The 19,216-nt window shown below is 40.6% G+C and overlaps 4 non-coding genes across 4 annotated transcripts; all 4 read left to right on the top strand.

The window, feature by feature from the left end:
- The first annotated feature begins 9,392 nt into the window (after positions 1–9,392).
- Positions 9,393–9,468, top strand: trnal-aag. Its single transcript has one exon. It is a non-coding gene; the product is annotated as a tRNA-Leu (tRNA).
- Positions 9,469–10,445: 977 nt separating this feature from the next.
- Positions 10,446–10,527, top strand: trnal-uag. Its single transcript has one exon. It is a non-coding gene; the product is annotated as a tRNA-Leu (tRNA).
- Positions 10,528–11,178: 651 nt separating this feature from the next.
- trnal-aag lies at positions 11,179–11,260 on the top strand. The gene has a single exon. It is a non-coding gene; the product is annotated as a tRNA-Leu (tRNA).
- Positions 11,261–12,241: 981 nt separating this feature from the next.
- trnal-uag lies at positions 12,242–12,323 on the top strand. The gene has a single exon. It is a non-coding gene; the product is annotated as a tRNA-Leu (tRNA).
- Positions 12,324–19,216: the final 6,893 nt, after the last annotated feature.

Here is a 19,216-nt window from a genome sequence, read left to right as displayed (position 1 = left end):
ACCTAGCAGTATCCATTAGGTTGGGCAAGTTCAAAGTTGTGAAAACAACGGGGGTATTTTGAATACACCCCTGTTTTCACAGTTAATTTGTTAGTCCAATGAGAATTTGGTCGGAAGAGACCATATTGACCAACTAATCGACCAGTCGACCAGGAGACTACAGCCCTACTTAAATCTTCCTTTTCTTGGGTGACTGCTTTACACCAAGTAAATATCTCCTTTAAACATATACAGACAGTCCAAAAGCAGCATGATTTACACAGTAGCACCGGGGGAAACAAAGCAATGAATTTCTTCAAGTTCATACCATTACTTTTGTCGAGAATGAACAAAGTCAGATGGCAGCAGCAGGGCCAGAAGGAAGAGGTGAAGGAGGAAGAGAACCTGGGGGCTTGGTGGAACTGCATGGTTCAGGAACAGCACCAGGCTTTGAGGCCAATTTAATATAGTGGCCAAACCATGTAATTACAACTTCTGCATCCATCACGTGATGCACACGGGCCCAAAAAGACTTTTTCATATAGACTTACATTGTGAAAGAGACGTCTGTAAATCAGTGAATACATTTTTTTGAGCATCACAACCCTGGCGAAATGATTCGTTTCACTATCAGAATTTCATCCATTTGGCCCAGTAACATTTGGAAAGTCTAGAAGAGCCGCACGATTGAATTATTTTAACCTCATTCACGTTAGAGGAGGGCTAAAGTGGAAGTTAGCCGGCATGGCCTGCTGTATGGGCCACACTATCTCAGAAGATCTGGGTAATTTTATACCCAGAAGTCGAACTATTTTGGCTTTGTGTGGAATGAACAGAGCCCTGCCTCCAACACTGTATCCAGTTCTCTTACATATATCATACATCCATGAGTTCCACAGTAGGAGCCTGGAGTGTAGGTGTGAGTGGCCTTGGTGGGCCTGGGCCCATCCACTTGGCACTCAGGCCTATACAATCAGAGGGTGTCCTTTTTTTTCCGGATCTTCCAGTGAATAGCAGTCTATGAGTACTGTTTCAATTATCTGACTACACGACCAATTAAAATGATACAATTCTTGTTTCTTGCTTCTTGTTTACCATATGATGATGTTGATAGGTCAGATTTTTAGAGTGGCAGTGCATTTTGCAAATGCCAGATTGTGAGCAGCCCCTCCTCTCTCACTCAGTTTACAGCCCTGCATTGCACAGAGGAACAGAAGCCTACTGTCCGCTAGCTAGCTGCTTTTAATATAGGTAAGATTTTTTTTTAAAAAGCAGTCACAAAAAGATGTTGTGAAGAGCAGGAGGCAGAGAATTTAGCTCATGTTCAGCCATCATTCTAAACCCAGACACCTAATCCTAATTTACAATTTCGGACGTTCATTTCAATATTATTGTTTATAAGTTATAGTTTTTGTTGAGTGTACAGTTGGATTTTATGCTGATGTTGCTGTGTCTGCTGTGTGTGTGTGTGTGTGTGTGTGTGCGTGCGTGCGTGTGTGTGCATGTGTGTGGTTTATGTGGCCACCCTGCCAGGCTATGTTCAAGTGTCATTTTTAACGTTATTGAGCATGGTGTACCTCTATCCATACGCTGTGGTGTTGCATCTGTCAGCTGTGTGTGTGTGTGTGTGTGTGAATATGTGGCCACCCTGCCAGGCTATGCGATGCTGTTAATGTTTGGCTTGGTGCTTGTAACTTTAGCTCTGATGATGTATAAGGCTTGTATGATGAATGTGATGCATTCAGGCAAGCATGGTTGTAATGGCCTATTTTGGTAAACATATGTGTTTCAGAACCTATTAAGTGTGATTGGTCTTGGACGGGCTAGGCCTTAGACCTTATTTTCTCTGTGCCCACCCACACTGTGATTTCTGCCTACACTACTGGTAGGAGCAGTCAGAGAGGACCCACGTTGGTTAAGTTCATCTTTGAGTTGAGTTGAACTAAGCATGTAGGCACAAAATCCACTGGTATTGTTCATGCAGAAGTCTTGTAGAAAATAAGAAATTTCATTGAAGTTTATGTCATTACTTTTGTAGAGAATGAACAGTCAGATAGCAGCAGGAGCTGGGCAACAAGGTGAAGGGCAGAAAGCAGGTTGTTCAACAGCAGCAAGGCCAGTAACAGATGATGAATCAGGAAGTTCAGGCAGTTTGGATTCTGAAAATGAGCAGGAAAAAAGAACAAATGATGATATGCCAGAATGCAAGAAAAGCAAGCAAAGGAGAAGAAGGAGCTTTATCCATGGCTTGTATTTCAAGTTAAAGCACTTGGTCATTCAACTCGCAACAAGCTGCTGGACCAGAGATTGGTGGAAAACACAAGCATGTTGCAGAGGAGTGGATCAAGGTAAAGATGGTTGCATCAGGGATAACAAAGTGCACAACAACAGTCTCTCAGTAAGAAAATACATCGCCAGTGGAAACCTTGACTGCTGAGATGATGAGGGATCAGTTTCTGATCACTGACAGGGTGTTTAACTGTTTATAAAATCGCAAAATCCAGAAGACCATACACTGACCTAGGAACAGACATAGACATCCAAGTCCTGAATGGATTGGACATAGGATGAACTTTACATTCAGAAAAATCTCCCTGCCACCACTGCAGAGGTAATTCATATAGCGTTGCTCAATAATGTCTCACCATGGCTTTTCAGAAGACATTTTAAAGGAGCAGCTTATTTGTTTTGCGTGTAATGGTGCCTCAGTCATGCTTGGAAGAAAGTCAGGTGTGGCGACCAGAGTGGTCGACCAGTTTCCCAGCATTTTCATCTGGTACTGTATGACCACCCCTTGGGAGTTGAACATAGGAGATGCTGTTGAGGAGGCTGCAGGTCTCAATCAATTTGAGTCTTTCTTTGATAAACTGTACAGCCTCTATCATACTTCTGCTAAAAACCAAAGAGAGTTGTGCATGTTGTGAAACACTTTCAATGTAGTGTCAAAACAGTGCAGGGTGAATTTTGAGCACAAGACGGGTAGCTTCCAGCAACAGAACTGTGAAAGCTGTCTGGCAACAGTACCCTGCCCTGCACAAGCACTTTTCAGAAGCATCTGTTGACCCAAACCGAAGCTATACAGAAAGGGTCATGCTCCACAGTTTATGCCATTGGCTCTGTAGCCCAACATTTGCACTCAACCTGCGACCTATGTTTGATGCCTTGGAAGAACTGTCTGAATTCTCCCTCTCCCTGCAAGATAGATGTATGACACTTCACAAGGCAGATGCATCACTCAGTTGACAGATTTGGGCACTGAAATCCATGGCTGCTTCCCCAGGTCTGAAGACACAGGAGGTACAGCAGGCAGTGGAGTTAAACATCTTTATAACAGTTGAACTAGAACAAACAAATGTGAGAAATGACCATGCAAATTAACCAGGGGTTTTTTATACCCTAGCTGGGTGTCTTGAGCAGAGAATAAGGTGTCTACCAGGCAAGCTGCACAACAGAGACATCAGCAGTTCCTCGCCAGTATGAAAACCCTGCAGCCTCCCAATTGGCCAGAGGAGAGTGGGGTGAGATATGCTGAAGCAGAGGTGCTGGAGCTTTGCAGTTTCTTCAAGCTTGAGAGTCAGAGGCACAGAGAGGCCTGAGGGAATACACTGACACTAGTGGTGTAACAGAACATAGTTGACCTGTGGTCTTTACGGATCGCCCCCCACAGTTCAGCACGCATGTGAACTGCGGATTAACTGCTAAATTTAATGTCTCATAGGAGACCAGGTAAACAAACTGCTCTAAGTACAAGTCATGGACAGACAGCATGTTGCTAACAGGGATTTTGAAGAGTAATGGCCAAACCAGCATCTAATGGGTCCAAAGTGACATCTGCAGGTATGTTTACATGCTGTTTAATGTGCTGCAGCTGAGCAGCTAATTAGATATCTAGCTGCTAACTGACATTAGCAGTGCACTTTTCCCCGATGAATGTTTGTTTGGTGGCTCATTCAACAGGCTAAGCTGCAGGATCCTCAGGTTTTGATGATGAGAACAGAGGCTATTGTTTCATTCACTACCATGTTTAAAGGAGGAAGGTATCATGCCTTATAATGCACTTTAATTTAATAATAGAGTATTGAGTATTTTATATATTTTAGGATTTTATTTAAACATTGGACATCATGAATGTTGTTTTAAGTGTTTTTTAGAATAAATGGAAAGTTATATTTGCTCCCTTTATTATTTTATTTTTTTGCTGAAAAATGATCTGATGTGTGACTCAAAACTGTGAAACGATCCAAACTATGAGTTTTGTGACCCGTTGCACAGACAAGGCCAGTGGTGAGAAAAGTAGAACTTTAATGGGCTATATTAGGCTATTATGTTATCATTTCTATGTTGCACAATGTGCATTATGTGTCCTTCAAGGAATTTAGATGGTAAAAAAATTTAAGGGGTCATGTGGGTCATGTAACTTAAAATGGCCCTGCTTGTAGTGTATTGTGAGAAACATGAGAAAACCCTGCCTGAATAAACTCAGTCTGCTGCATAAAATTTAAAGGTGTATTTACTCATTACTTTAATACATGGTTATAAAAAGACAATTGTTGAAGGGAAAGAGGGAAGATAATTGGATAAAATGGAATTGTAGAATTAGAAGTGTCACAGTTACAATTAAGGCATCCTGCATCAATGTCCTTTGGGAGGTGTACATGAGTGTGTGTGTTGGTGGTGGCGTAGGGGCAGGGGGGTGCTCCCATTGGGCCACCCCCCTGTTAAAAAATTAATAAGTCGCCTAGTGGTAATAACCATAGCACTATTACAGTGACAGCAGCCAGAGTCAAAAGGTGTGTTGAGTATGTTATGTAACATTGCAGTTCCTTTTAGTCATAAACCAGTCACCCCTTTAAACACACTAACCAAACTTTCTCTGGTCCCCTGCTCTATATTACATGGGATGTGGGGCATTGAATTTCATGCCCTGCACTCTAAAGTACTTTGTAATTGAACAAAAGCAGTCTGAGAGAAATGCTGCCCTCAGGAATGCCCCGTGGCATTGGCCACATAGGCAGTTGCCTAGGGCACCAAATGAGGAGGGGGGCAGGATTCACTGACAGGTGTGCTTGTGTACAGCTTTTGGAAATATGCACTTGTTTGCCCCCTTAATGTTTTCCCTCTCTTTTTTCCCCATTGAGTTGAATGGGTTTCTTTTTAATGGTCGGTCAGTTTTCACCCAACAGCCACCAAACTTCCTGTGCTAGCTCAGGCCATGCCACCAAATACTCACTGTACGGCATTTGACCCCCACTTGCCTTTTTGTCCAGAGGACTGGGAGAGGACTTTTTCTGGAGGAACCACTGTTGCACTTTATTTTAGTGTGAGTTTATATATGAAGTTCTTGGACTGGAGGTACTATTGTTGCACTTTTTGTGCTCCAATCTAAAATCTTGCCTAGGGCAGCAACATAGTCAGGGTCGGCCCTGGCTGTTCTGTCAGGTGTTAGCATGTCCTAAAAGTTACTTTTTTTTGTAATATTCATTCAAATTTGCTGTATAATAATAGGTTTACTTGGAGGAAGTGCAACAAGTTGTGAACAAAAGATGTAATGGATAATATGTTAGCAAACTGTCCAATTAGCATTCATTTGTTCTCGTTTCTGGCCACCTGACAACTGTAAGTCCAATATCCACTCTCCTTTTAGCTGTTTTGGTTTCTATCTCCACTCCTGAGGGAAATATTTGGCACCTTTGCTGTTAAATGCTCCACCAGCTTTGCTGGCTATTTAGTAATTGTGTCTGTTTTCAGTTTGGTGCTGGGCAGGCACCACACAGTGAATTTTTCAGAGCTTTTTCCTTTTTTGCCTGCTGTGGGTGGAACCAAAACAGTAAAGTTCCATGCTATATCACCAAACAGAGGGGAACCCTCTGGGCCTTCAAGGTATTCAGTGAAGGCCAAAGAAAAAATATTGAAAGAATTTTTGTAATCGTAATGTTTTTTTAATTATTTTTATTAAATGAAATAAATAATAGTAATTATTTCTAGATCATTATAAATTTGGACTAATATGTCTTGGCAAATAGTGGGTTAATGTAATGGAACACGAAATGGACTGATCACAATTTTTCTTCCAATGGTATCTCGGTTAATCAGTGACTACCCCTGCCAGGACCTTCAGTAGCTGTAATGAATGCCTGTGTAATTCAAGTCAATGTGGGCATGAATTTGATTTTAGCAGTTGTTTTAGCCAATCATATTTTTTTGAGTTGTGGGCAGGATAATATCCCGACATCTTCCGGGTAATTGTGAATACTTAGTGGATGAACAAAAGCAGTAAGTGAGTGAGCGAGGGAGAATGCAGTAACCCCAGTTCCATTTCTCTGCTGAAACATGAATTTACTTGTTGCCTTATTCTGGGCAAACTTTGACAAGGACACTGCAGTATATTTGGTTAAAGATGTTTCTGAAAATATATGCAAACTCCAAGCTTTCCATGATGGCTTCACTTGCCATAAAGAAGCAGAAAGTCGTTGTTGATTGCTTCATGGGCACAAGTTGCTGGTTAACTGGTGTCATTGCGAGCACTATCAATCTGTGGGCATTTGTATAGTTAAAACTGTGACTGATTTTTGTTGGGTACTGTAGTGTTCAGGCACAGAAGTCAACTTGCTTGTATGGCTTTGCTGTCTTTACTTCTGGCAGAGAGGTATTAAATCTACATTGAAATTCAAGTTTGTCTAAGCTCAAACAAACACAAAAACATTGGATTAGCATTGGATCCATCTTTAGTTGTTGAACAGTAGCTAATAATTATTCTAGATATTTTACTTTCATTCCAGCTAAACAAATATATGAAACAAGTCAATGTGATTTCCTTGTTTAATTTATTTTCACAAAATAATATAGGCCTAGTCGTTTACACGTCATATTTAAATTTAGTGATGTCAGGATAGCCAGCACTGTGTGACTGGTTTTCCAGAATCACTCTTATGTGTTGGTTGGTTCCATGTGACAGAGCTCTGGCTATTATTTTTATTATTATTTTTATTGTCATATGTGGTCCTATTGAAGGCCCAGGGTCCAGGGCCAACCAAAACAATGAGCTGAAAGACGCTAACCAGCTCAGTAGAGCTGAAAGTTATGTAATAATTCTCTGTGGGTTGGCTTCAACAAGTGACTTTTTTCACATTATACATAGTCATTTGATTCATTTATATAAAAATGTATATGAAAATATTGAATAGTGCAGACATGTGCATCCTCATTTCATCTATGCTTTGTTTTTCTTCAGTGTTCCTTGAGTTCCCTGTTTGTTCAAAGACTTTAAGAGTGGAAAAAAGATTAATACATGTGACTGTACCACAGATAGCCATGATTTTTTGACTTTTCACTACCATGCTTTGCTTTTGTGACAGGGTCATGAAACATATGGGGAAACATTTTCAGCTCTCATTTGCAGTTAAATAATAAAACTAGAGATTAGAGCTTTCCGCAGAATACAACACACTGCTAAGCCTTTCTATTTCCTATGATTCACCAGTGACTCACCCCAAAGCTCAATAGGCCTGGAGATGGAGCTGCACCAAAGGGCCTACAGCGTGACTCACACTCAGCCCCAATTGGTCTACTCTTAGAGCAGCACGATAGGCCTGATTGTCAAGAGTCATTTGTGGTACCAATATGCTTTTCTTCGAATGAAAACATTAATTAGATGTTTACAAAAGCCTGTAGCATATGCTAAAGCTTGGAAAACAGCAGGCAGAAGGATTTTGTGTAATCCCAAAAACAGATGTTTTCAAAAATACACATAACTATGGAAATCCTATCCTCTTCTCGCTGTTTGTTGTCATCACTCTCCTTTCTCTCCAACTATCTCCCCTTTCCTGCGTCTTCAGTATTGGCGGACTTAATAGATGACACAAAGCGAGGTTTCTTCATGTGTATGTGTACAGGATGTGCGCAAAACAGAGAGAGAAGAGAGTGAGATTATATAAATTTTAATGCTGTAGGGTTGAAATGTTCACTAGAGAGGAGTAAACCCAGGACAGTACTCCACTTTGATATATATTCTGCACATTATACTCAGAAAAGTTATCAGAGAACGTGGTAAGATTCAAAATCTAGTAATGAGATCAAGTCAATTGCATACCCTGACAAGGATCCAGACTGCATAGGCTATATGCATGTATATCACCTAATTAGTTCTGAGTCAATTGACCTGCCTTCACTTGCCTGCTTAAAGTCCCTGGAATCCCAGTTCCTCAATCGGCCTCTTACTATAAGCAATGACACATCTTTTTTTTTTTTTTTTTTTTTTTTACAGTTTTGGTTCTTGTCACATTAAAGATTTCTATCTGTAATCTTCTCACCAGTTGGAAGTGGTTGGGGCACAGTAGGAAGAATGTGATGTCACATAATTCCATGCACCAATCAGTATTTAGCAACATTTAAATCAAATTCTGATGACAGCTAGTGGGTTGTTTGACAGTGGTTCATTATAAAGCAATTAAATCTGAAGAAAGAAACACACACCCATACAGTCTTGATGAAACAGTTTAGTTGGGTATTGAACTGGGGATGTTGCTGTTTTGTAGCATGCACAGTACCCATCCAGCCACCATGGTGCTCGAGCTTCGGTTATTCATGAAAGCATATGCTAGCTTTGGATAACAGCCAATCACTGCTCCATCTTGGTTGTCAATAACAGTTTGTTGACTTCAAGCTTTCTCTATGTCAGCGACTTTCCTGTGCCTCAGGGATACATAGACAGTAGGGATGTGCAGAGAGCCCAGTATTTGTATTTGTATCTATATTTATTGAGGCAGCAAAATTATTTGTATTTTTATTTAAATAAAAGTGGAAAGAGGCTTAAAAATCCTGTTTTTGTTTTTATTACGCTTTTAATTTTAGAAAATTAAAGTGTTAAAATAAGTGTTTATGAATAAACTACCTTATGAAGGATGTCCCCACACCAAGTCTCGAACTGGAGTCTCCTCGATGGATCATACATGACTGTGCTGACTAGTGAGCTAAAACTTTACTCATTGCAGATAGACCTCTGCCTATTTATAAACCCATAACACAGAAACAGCACAGTATGTAACGTGTAGCGAAGAACTTCAAAAGCGATGATTACTTTGCACTTTTCAGGGGAAGCAGGGGAAGCGTGCTGGGGTCAATGGTTGAAACCATCCTCTCCTAATTGTCAGTGTTTTCAATCAGGAAGGCTCCATGCAAACTCCCTCTTATCCATGCATGCCCATATAAGCAAGTGTTCAAACAAACCCACACCATATGCCACAAATTGCTCAACAGAGATGTCCCGCCCCTATGCTGCTGTAGTGAACACCATAGTTACGCTACAAGCAGGTGATGCAATATGTGCCGTTGCAGGCCGTGACTACATGGTTTTCATTGCTAAGTACCTGACAGATCTTTGAGCGTAGCTGTTAAAGAAACAGCCCTGTCAGGTAGTGTGGCCGAGTGGTCTAAGGCGCTGGATTAAGGCTCCAGTCTCTCAGGAGGCGTGGGTTCGAATCCCATCAGTCAGATGTTTGCACTTCATCCTTCAGCTAAGCATCCAAAATGATCTTTGCTAACTGAAAGTGTTGTCTCAGTCTCTACCAGCGTGGGTTCAAAGTCAACTACTGTGACCTTCAGCTCTTGCAAGTTGGAATTTCTACATGATGAAGATGGGAAAAGTCAATAAAAATTCCGAGCAAGGTCTCGTGTAATTGCTTGATAGCGCATACCGTCAATTCTTAAACCGGAATGTGCCCCTACTCAGTGCTTTTCCATCAGCATTTTCAGAATGAAAGAATTCACGTTCTTATGACAGGGTTATATTTCAGATTGAAACATTTTCACTTTGGTGCATTGCTTCCAAGTAGATTAGCATAGGAAAAGCACTTGCCAATCTGGTCCTCCTTTGTGGAGGTCCACTTGATTTAAGGAAAGTCTCCAGGTGCTCTGACATTGGTTTTTAAATCAGGGAAATGCGAGTGAAAGCCCTACTTTCCTTCACGTAGAGCAGAGTGGCGCAGCGGAAGCGTGCTGGGCCCATAACCCAGAGGTCGATGGATCGAAACCATCCTCTGCTAATCGTACCTTTTGACATCCAGCAAGGCTCCATGCAGTGTTCATCTTATGCAGTCCCACCGCTGCCAGTCAGACATTTTGTCCTTCGTTGTTCAAGTAAACCTGTCAAGTACATGGCCAGGAAAAGATGATTAAACTGTCCCTTTCAGGGCCTCTGTATGTATTAGACTTGTACAATGCCCGGCAACATCCTCTGGTGATCGTGAACCCGATATATATTTGAGTTTTCATTATTTAGAAATAATGCTGGTCAAAGCAGAGACACCCGGAAAATTCCTGCTCTTCACACTTGGCGCTCCATACTGTTGGATAGCAGCACTATATACTTTTTTTATGTCGCTATGGACATTGACAGTTAAGAACTTGATTGACTTTCTGTTTCCTCTCTTGGAAATACCACGGGTCAAACATGACCCCTTCAAAGCGGAGGTAGTGTGGCCGAGTGGTCTAAGGCGCTGGATTTAGGCTCCAGTCTCTCAGGAGGCGTGGGTTCAAATCCCACCACTGCCACATTTAACTCCTGGTACTTGGAGTTTCTTTCCATAAACTGGGCATGAAGGCAGTAAGGTGCCAATGAAGCTCAGCAAAAATCCCAACAATTGTCTCACATTACAGCTTAACTATGCATTCCCAGAATGGGAAGGCAATGACTTCCAGAATTTCGCCGCGCTCCCATTCTGTGCTTCTTCATCGTATTGAAAGTGGATGAGTTATTATGACAAGCTATCCTGTTTTGCAAGTCCAACTGACTTTACAGAAATTCCCAAGGCGTTTACAGACAAGAAATTGGTATGGAATCACAGAATGTGGCGCAAGCTCCAATAGCAGCAACGGGGAGCAGAGCGGCGCAGGGGACGCATGCTGGGGTCAATGGTTGAAACCATCCTCTCCTAATTGTCAGTGTTTTCAATCAGGAAGGCTCCATGCAAACTCCCTCTTATCCATGCATGCCCATATAAGCAAATGTTCAAACAAACACACACCATATGCCGCAAATTGCTCAACAGAGATGTCCCGCCCCTATGCTGCTGTAGTGAACACCATAGTTACGCTACAAGCAGGTGATGCAATATGTGCCGTTGCAGGCCGTGACTACATGGTTTTCATTGCTAAGTACCTGACAGATCTTTGAGCGTAGCTGTTAAAGAAACAGCCCTGTCAGGTAGTGTGGCCGAGTGGTCTAAGGCGCTGGATTAAGGCTCCAGTCTCTCAGGAGGCGTGGGTTCGAATCCCACCACTGCCAGTCAGATGTTTGCACTTCATCCTTCAGCTAAGCGTCCAAAGCGATCTTTGCTAACTGAAAGCGTTGTCTCAGTCTCTACCAGCGTGGGTTCAAAGTCAACTACTGTGACCTTCAGCTCTTGCAAGTTGGAATTTCTACATGATGAAGATGGGAAAAGTCAATAAAAATTCCGAGCAAGGTCTCGTGTAATTGCTTGATAGCGCATACCGTCAATTCTTAAACCGGAATGTGCCCCTACTCAGTGCTTTTCCATCAGCATTTTCAGAATGAAAGAATTCACGTTCTTATGACAGGGTTATATTTCAGATTGAAACATTTTCACTTTGGTGCATTGCTTCCAAGTAGATTAGCATAGGAAAAGCACTTGCCAATCTGGTCCTCCTTTGTGGAGGTCCACTTGATTTAAGGAAAGTCTCCAGGTGCTCTGACATTGGTTTTTAAATCAGGGAAATGCGAGTGAAAGCCCTACTTTCCTTCACGTAGAGCAGAGTGGCGCAGCGGAAGCGTGCTGGGCCCATAACCCAGAGGTCGATGGATCGAAACCATCCTCTGCTAATCGTACCTTTTGACATCCAGCAAGGCTCCATGCAGTGTTCATCTTATGCAGTCCCACCGCTGCCAGTCAGACATTTTGTCCTTCGTTGTTCAAGTAAACCTGTCAAGTACATGGCCAGGAAAAGATGATTAAACTGTCCCTTTCAGGGCCTCTGTATGTATTAGACTTGTACAATGCCCGGCAACATCCTCTGGTGATCGTGAACCCGATATATATTTGAGTTTTCATTATTTAGAAATAATGCTGGTCAAAGCAGAGACACCCGGAAAATTCCTGCTCTTCACACTTGGCGCTCCATACTGTTGGATAGCAGCACTATATACTTTTTTTATGTCGCTATGGACATTGACAGTTAAGAACTTGATTGACTTTCTGTTTCCTCTCTTGGAAATACCACGGGTCAAACATGACCCCTTCAAAGCGGAGGTAGTGTGGCCGAGTGGTCTAAGGCGCTGGATTTAGGCTCCAGTCTCTCAGGAGGCGTGGGTTCGAGTCCCACCACTACCAGTCAGAGGTTTGCACTTCATCCTTCAGCTAAGCGTCCAAAACTGAAAGTGTTGTCTCAGGCTATGTGCAGTCTCTACCAGCGTGGGTTCAAAATCCACCACTGTGACCTTCAGCTCTTGCAAGTTGGAATTTCTAGCTGTAAACACAGGATGAAGATGGGAAAAGTCAATAAAAATTCCAAGCAAGGTCTTGTGTAATTGCTTGATAGCGCATGCCGTTAGAGGGAAGCCGGTCAATTCTTAAACCGGAATGTGCCCCTACTCAGTGCTTTTCCATCAGCATTTTCAGAATGAAAGAATTCACGTTCTTATGACAAGGTTATTTTTCAGATTGAAACATTTTGACTTTGGTGCATTGCTTCCAAGTAGATTTGCATAGGACTTGCCAATCTGGTCCTCCTTCGTGGAGGTCCACTTGATTTAAGGAAAGTCTCCAGGTGCTCTGACATTGGTTTTTAAATCAGGGAAATGCAGGTGAAAGCCCTACTTTCCTTCGCATAGAGCAGAGTGGCGCAGCGGAAGCGTGCTGGGCCCATAACCCAGAGGTCGATGGATCGAAACCATCCTCTGCTAATCGTACCTTTTGACATCCAGCAAGGCTCCATGCAGTCTTCATCTTATGCAGTCCCACTGCCAGTCAGACATTTTGTCCTTCGTTGTTCAAGTAAACCTGTCAAGTACATGGCCAGGCAAAGATGATTAAACTGTCCCTTTCAGGGCCTCTGTATGTATTAGGCTTGTACCAAAAATGCCCGGCAACATCCTCTGGTGATCGTGAACCCGATATATATTTGAGTTTTCATTATTTAGAAATAGTGCTGGTCAAAGCAGAGACACCCGGAAAATTCCTGCTCTTCACACTTGGCGCTCAATACTGTTGGATAGCAGCACTGTTCATTTATGATGTCGCTATGGACTAGGGATGTATTTGTATTTGTATCTATCTTTGTTAAGGCAGACAAATTGTTTGTATTTGCATTTGTGTTCAAATAAAAGTGGAACGAGGCTTAAAAATCATGTTTTTGTTTTTATTATGCTTTTAATTTTAAGAAAATGTAAGTTTTACAGTAAATTTTTATTAATAAACCACCTTACAAAGGAGGTCCCCATACTAAGTTTAAAACTGGAGTCTCATAGATCATAGACAACTGTGCGGACTTTTGAGCTAAAACTTTACTCATTGCCTCATCACAGACAGACCTATTATTTCTACACCCATAACACAGAGACAGCACACCATGTAACGTGTAGGGAAGAACTACAATACAATACAAACTAACTTTGTGAAAAGGAGAAGGGGGAACAACAGGTTATGGTGAGTCTCTTGAGAGCACTTTGCTTGTGTCACTAACTCAGCTTTATATCTGGGGAACACCCCCAATTCTGGGAGTGATGTCCAAGTAAGGAAATGTGTGTCATGTAGGAGGTTGATGTGACTTCCCTCATTGAGATCTGCTGACAGACGTAACAGTGGAGCAGAGGAGAGAGACTTAGATAGCAATGCAACCGACCTGCACTCTGGTATTCGACATTGGTGTTTTCTTTCTTCCCAAAAACAAATAATTTGTGTGAAACAAATATTTGTAAAAAAAAAAAAAAAAAAAAAAAACAACAAAAAAAAACCCTATTTGCGCTTTGCTGAATAACGTATTTGTATTTGGGAACATCCCTTATAGACAGATTACATAGTCAGTAGATTTACCTGTTTAAACAGATGAATTGACACAAGTGAAAAACTGAAAAGATTAATCAAAGTTTAAAAGCTTTGAAATTATGTTAAAAAGATCATAACCTTCCCCTAAATGTAATGGTCTGTCAATTAAAATAGTTGGTATTCCTGATTGTACAAATAATAAAGAACTCAAGCTTCAGCAGAATAAAAATATTACAATTCTGATATAAAATGTTATAGCAGTGAACATTGTAACACCCATAAACTATCACTGTATATTTTCTGCTGTGCTATGAAAGTCTATGAAATATATATACTGTACCTATATACAGAAGAACCGCAGTTTTTGCACACGAAAGAAAAGCTATGGAATCTAATTTTTTAAGTACATAAAGGTGTCTGTCTTAACAATAAACTGTAGAGTCATAGTACTAAATAGAGCATGGAGTTACAAACAGAGTGATGGATTAATAAACTGTACACACGGTTTCATAAATGAGAAAGAGAGAGAGACAGTAACCTTTAAGTTATTAGCAGGATAATGATATTTAGCTCCGTTTTCTGCTCTGGTTTCATCAATATTCTACAGGTTCAGTTGTAGTTTATACCACTTAAGTTATATGCGTTGACTGTGTTATATGGTACTTTTTGAGAATGTACTTTGTGGTGTGTGTTATCGTATGAAAAGGTGATTCTAATATTTCTTCCACCTCACAACAAACTATTTTAATTAAATTGCCATAAAATCCGATCCAAATAATAATTAAAGCTGCAAGCAGCGTTGGTCAGGACCTTGCACTCTGGCCCGTCAGGGTCAGATCATTTTGCTTTTTAAAAATGAGGGATATTTCTTACAAGTGTGGTGTGCTTTTATTTTGAAAGTTTGATTGACAGGATGAGAGTTTTCTGCAGGGTGAGACATGTCTGTCTTGCTCACATCTGTGTCATCAAAATGATGCAAGTTTTGGGCCCATTCACTTGAATTTCATTTAGTAAATTGAAAACTCTTGATGAGTTTGTGTGTAAAACAAAATATTTTCCTAATTTTCATCAAGTCTATTTTTAGAAAAGGAAAGACTTTTAACCCACATGACTTGGTCAAAGTTTGATTGAAATGTGTACTGTCAGGTGTGTAGAGACAATAAGTAACTGCAGCTGGACACAGAAAAATGCTCATATATTTGAATGGACAGTGTAAGCAAACCCACACCTTTTTGAACATTTACTGCTTCCACATAGTTTTAGATACAAACTTCATTTGAACTTTAAATGAGTCACAAGACTTTGACCTACAAATCTTGAATTTACATGTTTTGTCTATCTTTTATTGTTTTTGAGATATTAGAGTGTGAGTTTTAAAGTCTTTTCTTGCTCCTCCTGTGATTTTATGAGTGTGTATTGCGGAATGTTTCACCAGAAGCAGTTGGAGAGGAGGATTTTAGAGTACACTTTTTGTGAAATCTCCTCATAAATCCTATTACTTGGCCAAATCTTACATTAAAAATCATATTTAGTCATTTTAGAAGGAAATTTCATTGAGAATCCATTGATACAGGTTTGAAAGTGGTCAGACTTATACTTTAGTCGTCAGAACCCTCTGTTTGACATAAAGTCCATGCCCATAGATTGCCTCCCCATTGTTTTACATTATAAGGTGTGATGTGGCACTGCAACTTTCAGGGCTTATAAAATCCAAACCATTGGGAGTTATTACAAAGTTTTTAACAACTTTTTTTTCACCATAGTGTCATAAGTCACCCATTAAAGTTTGAAGCCGATACCATTAACGCCCTTGGAGGAGATAGCGTTTGTTCAGGGGCCAAAATTGGGGCAAAGTCTTATTTTGAAAGTTTAATTGCGGACATCCTGTTGGATTTAGGTCAGGGGTGTCAGCATATGATTTGATGAGACGAATAATTGAGTTTTAGTTTAATCTCTCTACAACATTCCTACGGGCCGTGGCTGCCATTTTAGTTACATAGGTGGCACTAGAGAGCACATTTTGGCATTTTAGGGGTTAATATTTAGAGTTTTTGAGCATGTTTAGGGGGTCAAATTTAGGTGTGATGTCCCGTAATAATAAAGAAACAAACACATGAAATACAATAGTGCCTTCGCACCTTTGGTGCTCAGGCCCTAACAATAGGGTCCTCGCCCTTTGGCGAGGACTACTGTTTTACAGTAGTCCTCTGCCTTTTGGGCTTGGTCCCTAATAAACTTTATTTATATAGCACTTTTCTTAACAATGTTACAATATAAATGACAATCATTTCTTTACACACTTACATATTATTATCCATATATGACACAGTACAAGGGTTTGTGGTTCAAGTATTGTTTTACAAACAACACATCCTCATGATTAAACGACCACATAGGTTGATTGTGCCTGCACTCCAGAATGACCCACAGTGGTGTGATATGCTTCTTACCAAAATAGGAGCATAAAATGTGGCTTTCCAAAACCGTTACAAATCACTGTTAAAAAATAATGATGTTTTATGGTGTGATAACATAGTGGTTAAGGTCTGGTTAGGTTAGGCACAAAAACCACTTGGCTAGGGTTTGGGAAAGATCATGGTTTGGGTTAAAATGATCACTTGAAACATAATTTATTTAGTACGTCCTTAAAGTTATAATCTCAAAGATCTCTGTTTCATTCTCTTTGGCGTCACCATATGGCAATAAGCGGTAATTGCAGGTGTGTTATTCTTTTGCGCAGATTACATTAATAAATTACTGTTATTGGCTTTTTACAAGCAAAGCTTTTATTGCACTTACATTAACGTAACGAATGTTGTTGTCATCAACTCAAGTACTTCACCTGGTTCACTGTCCTCTGCTCTGCTGTGTATGCAGCACACACACAAGGAGCCCTCATTGAAACACAAGTGGAGTGGAGAGGAGAGGATATGGCGTGACCATAAATTCAATTCAATTCAATTCAATTCAATTCAATTCAATTCAATTCAATTTTAATGAAAAAATCACAACAAAAGTCATCTCAGGGCACTTTTCACATAGAGCAGGTCTAGACTGTACTCTTTAATTTATGGAGACCCAACAATTCCCCCATGAGCAAGCACTTGGCGACAGTGGCAAGGAAAAACTCCCCTTTAACGAGAAGAAACTTCAAGCAGAACCCAGCTCTAGGTGCGTGGCCATCTGCTTTGACTGGTTGGGATCAAATGACAGCAAAATTATTATTATTTATACTGTTTACTTAATTTATGTGCACTTTTTTCATTTCAGCTCAGTGTGAGAGTATTTACTGTGTTTTGCTGTCATTTACGGCCGCGCTACTTTGCCTACTTTTCTCTGCTCTGAGGAGCAGCGAGGGGCAGGGCTCAGCCCTTCATGTGTGTGTGCTGCACATACAGTGTGTGTGTGTATGTGCAATAAAGGGTTCACAAGTAAAAAGCCAATAAGAAATAGCTTTTAAAGACAAACTGCTTCACACACAAGCGAATAAAGAGCGAGTCTGTTGCATCAGCTCTGCTGATTTGAATGCCATGTGGGAAAGTCATCACCAACACCCGGTTTGTAACAATCATAATACTGAAAATGCAAGAGCTTTCATCAGCGGGCCATAGGCTCAATCACCATTGTGTTACCTCATTCGGGGATAGATAACTTAACTTAAGATTTAACAGACATTTATTTTAATGAAATCTTCAAGATTATAACTTTAAAGTTACACAACCTTCGTCATCATGGCAAAATTAAACAAAACCTTAACATCGTTTTTTTTTTTTAAATGCCCTGACTCACAGTTGGAAACAGGAAGTTAACAGTGGTCTAACTGCGGTCTCCTACAGCTAAGTCCACTTTTTGCATCTCTCTTCTGCATCTTTTGTCATCTAACTAGCTATCTAGCCATCCACCAAACCCACCGTCTCCTAATAAGGAAGTCACCTTATATTGACGTCATCTGAACTGTGTCACTTCCCTGGGTCATAATTACTACGGCTGCTAGATGGCATTTGTCACTCAAATGTAACTATATATCGGCCTGAATTCTAGACCTATACTGACCTATTTTTCTTGTGAGGACGGGCTGCTACAAATGATCGTTGTTAACTAAGAGATTAAATCTCTGTTTACAACATAGTTCTGGTAAAGTGTGACATGGATTGTATGCAGTAAGCAATTTATTAATTTTTAACAGGAGGGATGGCCCAGTGGTAGCACCTCCCTGCCTCCACACCACAAACCAACACACACTGCCATGTACACGTCCCAAAGGACATTGTTGCAGGATGCCTTAATCATAACTGTGACACTTCTAATTCTACAATTCCATTTTATTCAATTATTTTCCCTCTCTCCCTTCAACAATTGTCTTTTTATAACTGTATATTAAAGTAATGAGTAAATACACCTTTAAATTTTATGCAGTGGACTGAGTTTATTCAGGCAGGGTTTTCTCATGTTTCTCACAATACACTACAAGCAAGGCCATTTTGAGTTACATGACCCACATGACCCCTCAAAAACTTTCACCATCTAAATTCCTTGAAGGACACATAATGAACATTGTGCAGCATAGATAAAGAACATTATAGCCTAATGTAGCCCATTAAAGTTAGTTAATGTCAGATAAAACTCATCTTAGAAAAAACTTGAACATCAAATAAATATGAAATATTTGCATCCCTGAAATAACCAGCAAAGGGAGTGGGATCTATGAAAAAAGAACAAGTTTGTGTTCTCTGTGAAACCATTATATGAGCGCTGTACAAGATTCTGACTCCAATCTTCACTATCACTACTATCATTTAGCTGCTCACAACAGACTCCATATTGGCTCATAATTGTGCTTTTGCAGTTTGTTTTTGCATGCTCTTGCCTGGAGGTTGCTAGCCAAGATGTGTTTTTTCTGAAGCCAAGACTACAGAGGACCAACACATTTACTGAAAATCAAAGCTGATAAGCTTTTGAGTTCCATGGTGGCCCTCATTACACTTATAATATTCATTTGGCTGAAGCCACGTTCGCATTCTGTAGAGGAGATGACAAGTGTGTTGTGCTTTAGCTCCTTTAGAGTCCTACTTTTCTCACCAGTGGCCTTGACTGTGTCAAAATATTCCCTCATGCCTCTCAACTCTCAAGCTTGAAGAAAGTGCAGAGCTCCAGCACCTCTGCTTCAGCATATCTCACCCCACACTCCTCTGGCCAATTGGAAGGCTGCAGGGTTTTGATGTTGGCGAGGAACTGCTGAT

This window comes from Thunnus maccoyii, chromosome 8 (genome assembly GCF_910596095.1).
Source record: "Thunnus maccoyii chromosome 8, fThuMac1.1, whole genome shotgun sequence".
NCBI lineage: Eukaryota > Metazoa > Chordata > Actinopteri > Scombriformes > Scombridae > Thunnus > Thunnus maccoyii.
Note: the sequence above shows the minus strand (reverse complement) of the source record. Positions and strands in the feature narration are given on the sequence as shown.